The sequence below is a fragment of the Mirounga leonina genome, unplaced genomic scaffold (assembly GCF_011800145.1).
Source record: "Mirounga leonina isolate KUSES-001 unplaced genomic scaffold, KU_Mleo_1.0 Mir_153, whole genome shotgun sequence".
Lineage (NCBI taxonomy): Eukaryota > Metazoa > Chordata > Mammalia > Carnivora > Phocidae > Mirounga > Mirounga leonina.
The window spans coordinates 40,963,954-40,976,867 of NW_023270387.1; positions in this window are offsets into that span (position 1 = coordinate 40,963,954).

Consider the following 12,914-nt stretch of genomic DNA (forward strand, 5'->3'; position numbering starts at 1 on the left):
TGCCTGTAAAAAATATTTTAACATTTCTTGCAGAGCAGATCTACTGGTCATAAGTGACTTTTTTATTTGTCTGAGAAAATTATTTCTCCTTCACTTTTGAAGGATAATTTTGCTATCTCTAGAAGTCTATGCTGTTGGGTGTTTTCTTTCAACAATTTAAATATTTCACTCTACTCTTTTTGCATTCATGGATTCTGACAACAAGTCCTGTGTAATTCTTTTTCTATAGATGAGGTATTTTTTTCCTCCAGGATTCTTTCAAGAGTTTCTCTTTGTCTTTGGTTTTCTAACGCTTGAATGTGAGATGCCTAGATGTAATTTTTTCCTATGTAAGTTCTGGTTAGTGTTCTCTGAACTTCCTGCATCTGTGGTTTGGTGTCCGACATTAATTTTGAAAAGGTCTCAGCCATTATTACTTAAAATATCTCTTCTGCTCTGGTCTCTTCTTCTCTTTCTTATATCCCAGTTACTTTTGAAATTGTCCCATAGATCTTATATATTTTGTTCTAGGTTTTTTTTTCATATTTTCTCTTTGTGTTTCAGTTTTGGAAGTTTTTATTGAGTTTCAATTCACCCATTCTTTCCTGTGTCCTCTCCAGGCTGCTGATGAGTTCATCAAACACATTCTTTTTTTTTTTTTCTCCAAAGTTTTATTTAAATTCTACTTAGTTATTATGCAGTGTAATATTGGTTTCAGGAGTAGAATTTAGTGATTCATCATTTACATACAACACCCAGTGCTCATCATAACAAGTGCCCTCATTAATGCCTATCATCCGTCTAGCCCATCCCCCTACATACCTCCCTCTAGCAACTCAGTTTGTTCTCTATCATTAAGAGTCTCTCATGGTTTCCTTCCTTCTCTTTTTTCACCTTCCCATATATTTATCTGTTTTGTTTCCTAAATTCCACATATGAGTGAAATCATTTGGTATTTGTCTTTCTTTGGCTGACTTATTTTGCCTAGCATTACACACTCTAGCTCCATCCATTTTGTTGGAAGTGGCAAGATTTCCTTCTTTTTTTTAATAAAGAATTTTATTTATTTATTTGACAGAGAGAGACAAGGCAAAAGAAGGAACACAGCAGGGGGAGTGGGAGAGGGAGAAGCAGACTTCCCGCCAAGCAGGAAGCCCGATGCGGGGCTCAATCCCAGGACTCTGGGATCGTGACCTGAGCCGAAGGCAGATGCTTAACAACTGAGCCACCCAGGTGCCCCAAGATTTCATTCTTTTTAATGGCTGAGTGATATTCCATTGTATTTATATACCACTTCTTCTTTATTCTTCAGTTAATGGACATTTTGGCTCTTTCCATAGTTTGGCTATTATTGATAATGCTGCTATAAACATTGGGGTATAGGTACCCCTTCGAATCTGTATTTTTATATCCTTTGTGTAAGTACCTAGTAGTGCAATTGCTGGATCGTAGGGTTATTCTATTTTTAACTTTTTGAGGAACCTCCATACTCTTCTCCAGAGTGGCTGCACCACTTTGCATTCCCACCAACAGTGCATGAGGGGTCCCCTTTCTCCACATCCTCACCAACACCTGTTGTTTCCTGTGTTGTTAATTTTAGCCATTCTGCCAAGTGTGAGGTGGTATCTCATTGTGGTTTTGATTTGTATTTCCCTGATGATGGGTGATGTTGAGCATCTTTTCATGTGTCTGGAGCCATCTGGATGTCATCTTTGGAGAAATGCCTATTCATGTCTTCTGCCCATTTCTTCATTGGATTGTGTGTTTTTTGGGTGTTGAGTTTGATGAGTTTGATAGATTTTGGCTACTAACCCTTTATCACATATTTCATTTGCAAATATCTTCTCTGATTCTGTAGGCTGCCTTTTGGTTTTGTTGACTGTTTCCCTTGCTGTGCGGAAGCTTTCTATCTAGATGAAGTCCCAATAGTTCATTTTTGCTTTTGTTTCTCTTGCCTCTGGAAACGTGTCTCATAAGAAGTTATTGTGGCTGAGATCAAAGAAGTTGCTGCCTGTGTTCTCCTCTAGGATTCTGATGGTGTCTCACACTTAAGTCTTTCATCCATTTTGAATTTATTTTTGTGTATGGCATTAGAAAGTGGTCAAGTTTCATTCTTCTGCATGTTGCTGTCCAATTTTCCCAACACCATTTGTGGAAGAGATTGTCTTTCTTCCACTGGATATTCTTTCCTGCTTTGTCAAAGATTAGTTGGCCTTATAGTTGTGGGTCCATTTCTGGGTTTTCTATTCTGTTCCACTGACCTATGTGTCTGTTTTTGTGCCAGTACCATACTGTCTTGATGACTATGGCTTTGTAATAGAGCTTGAAGCCTGGAATCATGTTGCCTCCAGCTTTGCTTAACCACATTCTTTATTGCTATTACAACGTTTTTGGTTTCTAGCATTTCCTTTTGATTCTTAGAATTTCCACCTCCTTACTTACATTACCCGCCTTATCCCTACATGTTGTTTATTGTTCTGTTTAAGCTCTTAACATATTAAGCATACTTATTTATTTTATTATATATGTATGTATATATATTTACATATATAAATATATAATTATATAAATTTATTATGTAAATAAATAATGAGATGTCTTAAGTCTGGTTCTGATGTTTGCTTTATCTCTTCAGGCTATGTTTCTTTTTCCTTTTGCATGTCTATAATTTTTTTGTTGGAAGCTACTGCTTTAGGTAATAAGAACTGGGTAAATAGGCCTCTAGTGTGAGGATTTATGTTAACCTGGCTAGTATTTTGACTTTGTTTAATGTTTGTCATAGCTACAAGTGCCAGAAACTTTGAATCTTTATCTCCTTGTTTTGTCTCCCCTCTTGACTTTGGGGTTCTCTGTGAACTTCTCCTCAAAGAGTATCTGTACCTTGCAGTGCTTTCAGCAGTGATCCACTATTTTTACACTACAGCCCTGTTAGAATGGTAGTAAAGTGTCAGGGAGTGAATCATTCTACTATCTCATGATTACATATCAGTCCTCCAGCAGGCTTGAGTCTCTGGCCTGTGAGCTTCACAAGTGTTTCCTTTTGTATAGCTTCCCATTCTCTTTAGTGAGACAGGAAGGCTAGCCCAGGCTAGAATGAGACAAATGTATTTAATGCCCTGTAACAGGGCTCTGGTAAAGTCTTTCCCACTGGAGAGTAGGCCTTTGTAATGGAGAAGGTTCTAGACACATTTCATAAGAATTTCTCTTCTCTTCGCTTGCCAGAGCCACAAAAGAATCTTTCTCAGATCTTCACCATGAGAACCTGGTGTGGAATCTGGAAATATAGCCTGTTTAAGTGCAGGGATCTCTTTTTAACTGCTGACTCTCACACTGGTCCATACTCAACCCCAAAATTGCCATTGAAGTGTTCCTATCAGTTTATGGCTCTAGGAGCTTCTGCCACAGATAATAAGAACTTGGCTTGGACTCTCTGAATTCACCTGTCTCTCAGGATTTCAGTGTGTATTGGAAATTTAGTCCTCCGTAGCATCCAAGAAAAATTATTGATTTTCAGTTTGTCCAGCTTTTTCTTATTGTAAGGATAAGAATAACAATTTCCAAGCTCCTTATATATCAGAGCTGAAACCAGAAGTCAGTTGCTTTGTGTTTAATTTATCAACTCATACCTGTCCTGTTTTCTATGTCATCCAGGTCTTTTTAAATGAATAACCTGAGCTTTATCTAAGACTTCAGTGCCTGAGTTATAATGTTGTTAAGTGCTACCATTCTGTGGAGTTATTTAAATTTTAACATGGCACAGAAACATATGAAATATGAAAAACAACAGATTTGGTTTCAGAAGACCTGGCTCCAGCCCTTGATGGTTGGGTGACTTTGGGTGTTAGGATTATTAAATGAATCAAATAAGATATATGCTCAATCAATGCTAGATTTTTATTAGTGTTATTTGGAAGTAATTCTTAAGCTTTTAAATGATGTATTATTAGTAATAAAATTATCATTTTAAATCTAAGTACTTGATTTCTATAAGAGAGAATTCTAGATTCTTTAGCAGGCAGGTCAGAGAAATACTTTTTATCAGCAGGTCAGCTGATAGTCACATAAAGATGCTTTTAAATTTTTACCAAGTAAGTTACTCCTATTCACAATGTATTTAAGAGTAGTTAAGAGTTGTCCAACAGTGAGGACTCAGGGCCTATCTGAGTCTGAATCATTTGTTCTTTTGTTTTGTTTTGATAGATGAGATCCTAAGAGACCAGGTCTTATTTTTCATCCATTCACTAATTTGTGAATCTTTATATATATTTATTGAGCTTGAACATGTTTCAGGCATATGATTGGTAATGGAGATAAAGAATAAATAGCTTAAAGCTTTTCTACTCAAGGTGCTCAAAGTGTGTTTGGGAAAACAGCTATGTGCAGCAACAATTAGGTTGAGGAAAGGTTTTGGTAACAGTAGGGCTAGGAAATGAAATAAGCCAAATCATGAGAGAGTGCTCTAAAGTTTAGACTTGATCATGTATATAGCATTAAGCCAAAAGATAATTTTTTTAAAAAGGGAAGTGCATGATGAGATCTATTTACTATATTTCTGTAGCTGAGCAAAGGATTACAAATAAAAAGATACTGCAATAATTTAAGTGACAGGTTTAAAAAGACTGAATACAATAAATATAATGTAAATAAGATGAATTTGGGGGTTCTTTGGGAACTAGAATTGATAGGGGTGCCTAGGTGGTTTAGTCAGTTAAGTATCCAACTCTTGGTTTCAGCTCAGGTCATGATATCAGGGTCGTGAGACCAAGCCCCACACCAGACTCTGCACTGAGTGATTAGAGATTCTCTTCCTCTCCCCTTAAATAAATAAATAAATAAATAAATAAATAAATAAAATCTTAAAAAAAAAAAGAAATGGAATTGCTACGTGATAGAAAGGATTATGCCAGATCTCTCCCTTCTTTTATTTACTGAATGGTTAAAATTGAAAGCAGTAAATAGGAATCAAGCACACTCTGTGAGGGTATCAAGTATAAAGAGGACTTTTTTGGCTGCTAAACACAGTATAGTAGAAAAAGAAAATTGATCTGTATAAACAAAACTATATGTATAAACAGTAGAATTGTATGTATAAACAGAAGACAAAAAAAAGGGAGTACAATTCAATGTAGATTTTTTTTAAAGTTATTATTATTTTGTCTAATCCCTCAAAGCAATGCCAACAAATTCTAATTGATTCTAATTCTGAATGGGAATTTCTGGGTTTTGAGGGCCAGAGAAAAAAGGGGAATTTTTTGAAAGTCAAAGACATCTTATGGAAGTACAGTGTTCACATGAAATGTCATTGACAAAAGAAATTTTGGAAAAATTTTAAGAGTTAACAACTAAAGAGGAAAATCAATAATGATTATAATAATAGCATATGTTTAAACATGAGCAAGGCAGTCTTCTAAGGGCTTTACGAATATTATATCATTTAATCTTTGCCACAGTCCTATTAGATAGTGTTATTTTTCCCATTTGGCAGAGAGGAATGTGACACAGAGAGCTTAAGGAACTTGTCCAACTTCACACAACTGATGTGTAGCAGAACTGAGTTTTAAGCTTAGGCCATTTATTTCAATTATACTATTTGTGGTCATGATGAGAAAGTCAAATGTGAAGATATAGATGGCATGTCCTGTTGTTATACTTTTTTAGAAGAATTACACAAACATACAAATATTACTTAATTCATTTTTGTTCTAATTATGATAGATAATTTTTGAGTGCTTACTATGGATCATAAAATATTCTACGTGCTTAACGTATTAACTTTTGTCACTTTCATAACAACCTGAAAGACAATGCAATTGTTATCCTCATTTTACAGAGGCACAGAGAGGTTGTCACCCAGGTAGTAAGGAATTGAGATTTGAATTCAGGCTGTCTGATTTCATTTCCCTATACTTCTAGGCTATTTGGCTTTCCCTGTAAGTTTATAGAGATTCCTGGGCACCTGGGTGGCTCAGTTGGTTAAGAATCTGACTCTTGATTTCAGCTCAGGTCATGATCTCAGGGTTGTGGGATCGAGCCCTACATTGAGCATCATGCTGAACATGGAGTCTGCTTGGGATTCTCTCTCCCTCTCTCTCTGCCCCTCCCCCACCCCCGTTCATGCTGTCTCTTTCTCTCTAAAAAAAAAATTCCACCCTTCTTTCTGATCTTAATTATTTTGTATTATGAGACTTATTATAACATGAATTCACTGAAGTTTCAAAGGATAGGAGATTTCTCCGTCTCTCTGAGACTTGTCAGTATTATTATAGTACAATAAAAGTAAAGGTATCCTGAACAACCACTAGCATTAGCAAAATTCTATTTAGTTAATTTGCCATGGAGAAAATGATTTGAGTTAGTGATCTTTTTCTCATTACTTCGCTGTAGATATATAATTTCTTCATAATATTTTTAGCTAGTCATAATTTGTTTATTTATGCTCTTGTAATACTCTTACTTTGGGACTTAGACCTTTGAGATAGAACTAGCAAGATTATAGTTTGCAATAGAATTGAATATATTATTAGGTCATAATTCTTTGGAAAATAAATATTGTTCTTACTACTTAACCATGATTTGAGACTAGTTAACTCAAACATTAACACTTTGATGATTTAGGAAGCATTATCTAAAGTTGATTAAAACCTGAAGTATTTTTTACATCATTTATTTATTTAAGTCATCTCTACACCCAATGTGGGGCTTGAACTCATGACCCTGAGATCAAGAGCTACATGCTCTTCTGACTAAACCAGCCAGGTGCCCCAAGGCTGAAATATTTAGACACCATGTATAGGTTTCAAATATATGTGTTTCTATTTTTACTCATACATAGATATCACCTATATATGACACACTAACAAATATACACATTATGTAGGTATGTGTGTATATATTTAATATCATCTAATGTGCTACAGTGTTATTTTTTTAATTTTATTTTATTATGTTATGTTAGTCACCATACAATACATCATTAGTTTTTGATGTAGTGATTCATGATTCATTGTTTTCGTATAACACCCAGTGCTCCATGCAGTACATGCCCTCCTTAATACCCATCACTGGGCTAACACATCCCCCACCCCCTCCCCTCTAAAACCCTCAGTTTGTTTCTCAGAGTCCATAATCTCTCATGGTTCATCTCTCCCTCCGATTTCCCCCCCTTCATTTTTCCCTTCCTTCTCCTAATGTCCTCCATGCTATTCCTTAAGTTCCACAAATAAGTGAAACCATATGATAATCGACTTTCTCTGCTTGACTTATTTCACTTAGCATAATCTCCTCCAGTCCCATCCATGTTGATGTAAAAGTTGGGTATTCATCCTTTCTGATGGCTGAGTAATATTCCATTGTATATATGGACCATATCTTCTTTATCCATTCATCTGTTGAAGGACATCTCGGCTCTTTCCACAGTTTGGCTATTGTGGACATTGCTGCTATGAACACTACATCTGTGTCTTTGGGGTAAATCCCCAGTGGTGCAATTGCTGGGTCATAGGGTAGCTCTATTTTTAATTTTCTGAGGCACCTCCACATTGTTTTCCAAAGTGGCTATACCAACTTGCAGTCCCACCAACAGTGTAAGAGGGTTCTCCTTTCTCCACAACCTCTCCAACATTTGTTGTTTCTTGCCTTGTCCATTTTTGCCATTTTAACTGCTGTAAGGTGGTATCTTAGTGTGGTTTTGATTTGAATTTCCCTAATGGCTAATGATGATGAACATTTTTTCATGTGTCTGTTAGCCATTTGTATGTCTTCTTCGGAGAAGAGTCTGTTCATGTCTTCTGCCCATTTTTTTACTTGATTATTTGTCTTTGGGTGTTGATTTTGAGAAGTTCTTTATAGATCTTGGATACCAGCCCTTTATCTGTAGTGTCATTTGCAAATATTTTCTCCCATTCTGTGGGTTGCCTCTTTGTTTTGTTGACTGTTTCCTTTGCTGTGCAGAAGCTTTTAATCTTGATGAAGTCCCAAAAGTTCATTTTTGCTTTTGTTTCACTAGGCTTTGGAGATGTATCTTGAAAGAAATTGCTGTGGCCGATGTCAAAGAGGTTACTGCCATATGTTCTCCTCTAGGTTTTTGATGGATTCCTGTCTCACATTGAGGTCTTTCATCCATTTTGAGTTTATCTTTGTGTATGGTGTTAGAGAATGGTTGAGTTTCATTCTTCTGCATGTGGCTGTCCAATTTTCCCAGCACCATTTATTGAAGAGACTGTCTTTTTTCCATTGCATATTTTTTCCTGCTTTGTCGAAGATTATTTGACCATAGAGCTGAGGTCCATATCTGGGCTCTCTATTCTGTTCCATTGGTCTATATGTCTGTGTTTGTGCAGTACCATGCTGTCTTGGTGATTACTGCTTTGTAATATAGCTTGAAATTGGGCGACATGATGTCCCCAGCTTTGTTTTTCTTTTTCAACATTTCCTTGGTGACTCAGGGTCTTTTCTGATTCCATACAAATTTTAGAATTGTTTGTTCCAGCACTTTGCAAAATGTCATTGGAATTTTGATCGGGATGGCATTGAAGGTATAGATTGCTCTGGATAGCATAGACATTTTAACAATATTTATTCTTCTGACCCATGAGCATGGAATGTTTTTCCATCTTTTTGTGTCTTCTTCAATTTCTTTCATGAGTGTTTTGTAGTTCGTAGAGTATAGATCCTTTACCTCTTTGGTTAGGTTAATTCCGAGGTATCTTATGGTTTTTGGTGCTATTGTGAATGGAATCATTTCTCTAATCTCTCTTTCTACAGATGCATTCTTAGTGTATAAGAAAGCAACTGATTTCTGGGCATTGATTTTGTATCCTGCCACATTACTGAATTGCTGTATGAGTTCTAGTAATTTGGGGATTGAGTATTTTGGGTTTTCCACATAAAGTATCATGTCTTCTGTGAAAAGAGACAGTTTGACTTCTTCTTTGCCAATTTGAATACCTTTTATGTCTTTTTGTTGTCTGTTTGCTGTTGCTAGGAGTTCTAGTACTATGTTGAATAATAGTGGCGAGAATGGGCATCCTTGACGTGTTCCTGATCTTAAGGTAAAGGCTTTCAGCTTTTCCCCATTGAGGATGATATTCACTGTGGGTTTTTCATAGGTGGATATTATGAACTTGAGGAATGTTCCCTCTATCCCTATACTCTGAAGAGTTTTAATCAGGAAAGGATGTTGTATTTTGTCAAATGCTTTTTCTGCATCAATTGAGAGGACTATATGGTTCTTCTCTCTCCTATTATTTTTTTTTAAGATTTTATTTATTTATTTGAGAGAGAGAGAGAGTGAGAGAGAGCACAAGAGGGGAGAGGGTCAGAGGGAGAAGCAGACTCCCTGCTGAGCAAGGAGCCTGACGCGGGACTCGATCCTGGGACTCCAGGATCATGACCTGAGCTGAAGGCAGTCACTTAACCAACTGAGCCACCCAGGCGCCCTTCTCTCTCCTATTATTAATGTGTTCTATCACATTGATTGATTTGCAAATGTTGAACCACCCTTGCATCCCAGGGATAAATCCCACTTGGTCGTGGTGGATGATCCTTTTAATGTATTGTTGGATCCTATTAGCTAGGATTTTGTTGAGAATTTTGGAATCTGTGTTCATCAGGGATATAGGTCTAAAATTCTCCTTTTTGATGGGGTCTTTGCCTGGTTTGGAGATCAAGGTAATGCTGGCCTCATAGAATGAATCTGGAAGCTCTCCTTCTGTTTCTATTTTTTGAAACAGCTTCAGTAGAATAGGTATTATTTCTTCTTTGAATGTTGGGTAGAATTCCCCAGGGAATCCATCAGGCCCTGGACTCTTGTTTTTGGGGAGGTGTTTGATCACTGCTTCAATCTCGTTACTGATTATTGGCCTATTCATGTTGTCAATTTCTTCCTGTTTCAGTCTTGAGAGTTTATAGGTTTCCAGGAAGATATCCATTTCATCCAGGTCACTCAGCTTATTGGCATATAGTTGTTGATAATAATTTCTTTTTTTTTTAAGATTTTATTTATTTGACAGAGAGAGAATGAGAGAGAGAGCACATGAGAGTGGGGAGGGTCAGAGGGAGAAGCAGACTCCCTGCCGAGCAGGGAGCCCGATGCGGGACTCAATCCAGGGACTCCAGGATCATGACCTGAGCTGAAGGCAGTCGCCTAACCAACTGAGCCACCCAGGCGCCCCGATAATAATTTCTAATAATTGTTTCTATTTCCTTGGTGTTAGTCATGATCTCTCCCCTTTCATTCATAATTTTATTAATTTGGGTCCTTTCTCTTTTCTTTTGGATAAGTCTGGCCAGTGGTTTATCAATCTTATTAATTCTTTCAAAGAACCAGCTTCTAGTTTTGTTGATCTGATCTACTGTGTTTCTGATTTCTAATTCATTGATCTCTACTCTAATCTTAATTATTTCTCTTCTAATGTGTGGCCAGGCATCATTTGTTGCTTTTTCTCTAGTTCTTTAAGGTGTAGAGTTAGATGGTGAATTTGGGATTCTTCTGTTTTTTTGAGTGAAGCTTGGATGACTATGTATTTCCCCCTTAAGACCACCTTTGCAGTTTCCCATAGGTTTTGGACCAATGTGTTTTCATTCTCATTGGTTTCCATGAATTGTTTAAGTTCTTCTTTGATGTCCTGGTTGACCCAAACATTCTTGAGCAGAGTGGTCTTTAGCTTCCAATTGTTGGAATTTCTTCCAAGTTTTTTCTTGTGATTGAGTTCCAGTTTTAAAGCATTATGGTCTGAGAATTTGCAGGAAATAATCTGTCTTTTGGTATCAGTTGAGACCAGATTTGTGACCCAATAGGTGGTCTATTCTGGAGAATGTTCCATGTGCACTTGAGAAGAATGAATATTCTGTTGTTTTAGGGTGGAATGTTCTGTATATATATATGATATCCATCTGGTCCAGTGTGTCATTCAAAGCTCTTGTTTCTTTGTTGATTTTCTGCTTAGATGATCTGTCTATTGCTGAGAGTAGATTATTGAGGTCTCCTACAATTAACATATTGTTATCAATATGACTCTATTTTGGTTAACAGTTGGCTTATGTAGATGGCTGCTCCCATGGTGGGGGCATAGATATTTACAATTGTTAGATCTTCTTGTAGGATAGACCCTTTAAGAATGATATAGTGTCCTTCTGTGTCTCTAACTACAGTCTTTAGTTTAAAATCTAATTTGTCTGATATAAGAATTGCTACCTCAGCTTTCTTTTGAGGTCTGCTGGCATGGAAGATGGATCTCCATCCCTTCACTTTCAGTCTGGATGTATCTTTAGGTTCAAAATGAGTCTCTTGTAGACAGCATATGGATGGGTCCTGTCTTTTTATCCAATCTGCAACCCTGTACTGTTTTATGGGAGCATTTAGGCCTTCACGCTGAGAGTGATTATTGAAAGATATGAATTAATTGTCATCATGTTGCCTGTGAAGACCTTGTTTTTATAGACTATCCCTATAAGTTTCTTTTTTATATCACTCTTGGTGTCTTTCTCCTTTTATAGAACCCCCCCCTTAATATTTCTTGCAGGGCCGGCTTAGTGGTCACATATTCTTTCAGTTTCTGCCACTCTTGGAAGTTCTGCCTCTCTCCATTCATTCTAAATTACAGCCTTGCTAGATAAAGTATTCTTGGCTGCATGTTCTTCTCATTTAGTACTCTGAATTTGTCTTGCCAGGCCTTTCTGGCTTGCCAGGTCTCTGTGGATAGGTCTGATGTTATTCCGATGTTCCTGCCTCTGTACATAAGGAATCTCTTACCCCTAACTGCTCTTAGGATGGTTTCCTTGGTTCTAAGATTTGCGAGTTTTACTAATACAGGCCGAGGTGTTGGCCTGTTTTCCTTGATCTTGGGAGGGGTCCTCCCTTCCTCTAGAACTCGAATGTTTGTTTCATTCCCCAGATTAGGGAAGTTCTCAGCTACGATTTGCTCAAATATATCTTCTAGCCCTCTCTCTCTCCCCACCTGCTCAGGGATTCCAATAATTCTGACATTGGAACATTTCATGGCGTCACTTATTTCTCTGGTTCTATTTTCATGGATTCTGAGTTGTTTTTCCTTGGCCTCCTCTTTTCCCTTTTTCTCTATTATTTGGTCTTCTAGGTCACGGATTCATTCTTCTGCCTTGCTTACCCCAGCTGTTAGATTATATAGATTAGATTGGATCTCATTGATAGCATTTTTAAATTCTGCCAATCCAGCTTTCATTTCTGCCCTTAGAGGCTGTATGTTGCCATTAATTGATTTCTCCATTCTAGCTATTGTCTTCACAATTGCTAGCCTGAATTCCATATCCGACATCTTGGTTATATCTGAATCCATTTGTAAATCTGTGGCATAAGTCATAATTTCTGAGTCTTTCCTACTTTGGGGGTTCCTCTTCCTAGTCATTCTTTTGGGGGGTGGTTGAGGGAATGTATAGAGTCCAAATTATTGACCACAACCCAAGCAAGATGCAGCTGTTTTCTAGGGACCTTAGGGTTGCTGGGCCTCTTGTTTCCCCAGGCTGTCTTCTGGGGGAGGGGCCTACCGCACTGTTACTTAGGCAACCCTATTTGGGCAGAGTTGCCCTGCCCCCTGTGGCAGGGGATGGGCTCAGTGAAAGCCAGTTTTGGGGGGCTTTTGTTTTCTGGTGGCTTTCCCTGGTGGCTTTCTGCATCTCTTACAAGAGTCAAAGCAGAAGAGACCATTTCCAACCCTTTGCCTCAGAGCAGAGAGATTGCAGTCTGTTCTTCAGTGAGCTCTCCAGGCCACAGTCTCTCCGTTTCCGTCTGTACTGCTATAAACTGCAGTGTCCTGGGCTGTGTGCCTGTCTGCAGCACTCTCAGTCCTGCCTCCAAGTCGGGGCATGTCTCTGCCCCTTGTGCTTCTAGAACTGTCAGCCAACCCTGGTTCATACCCGGGGCCCCCCCCGCTCTGGGTTTCTGTCAGGGGGGCTGCCTT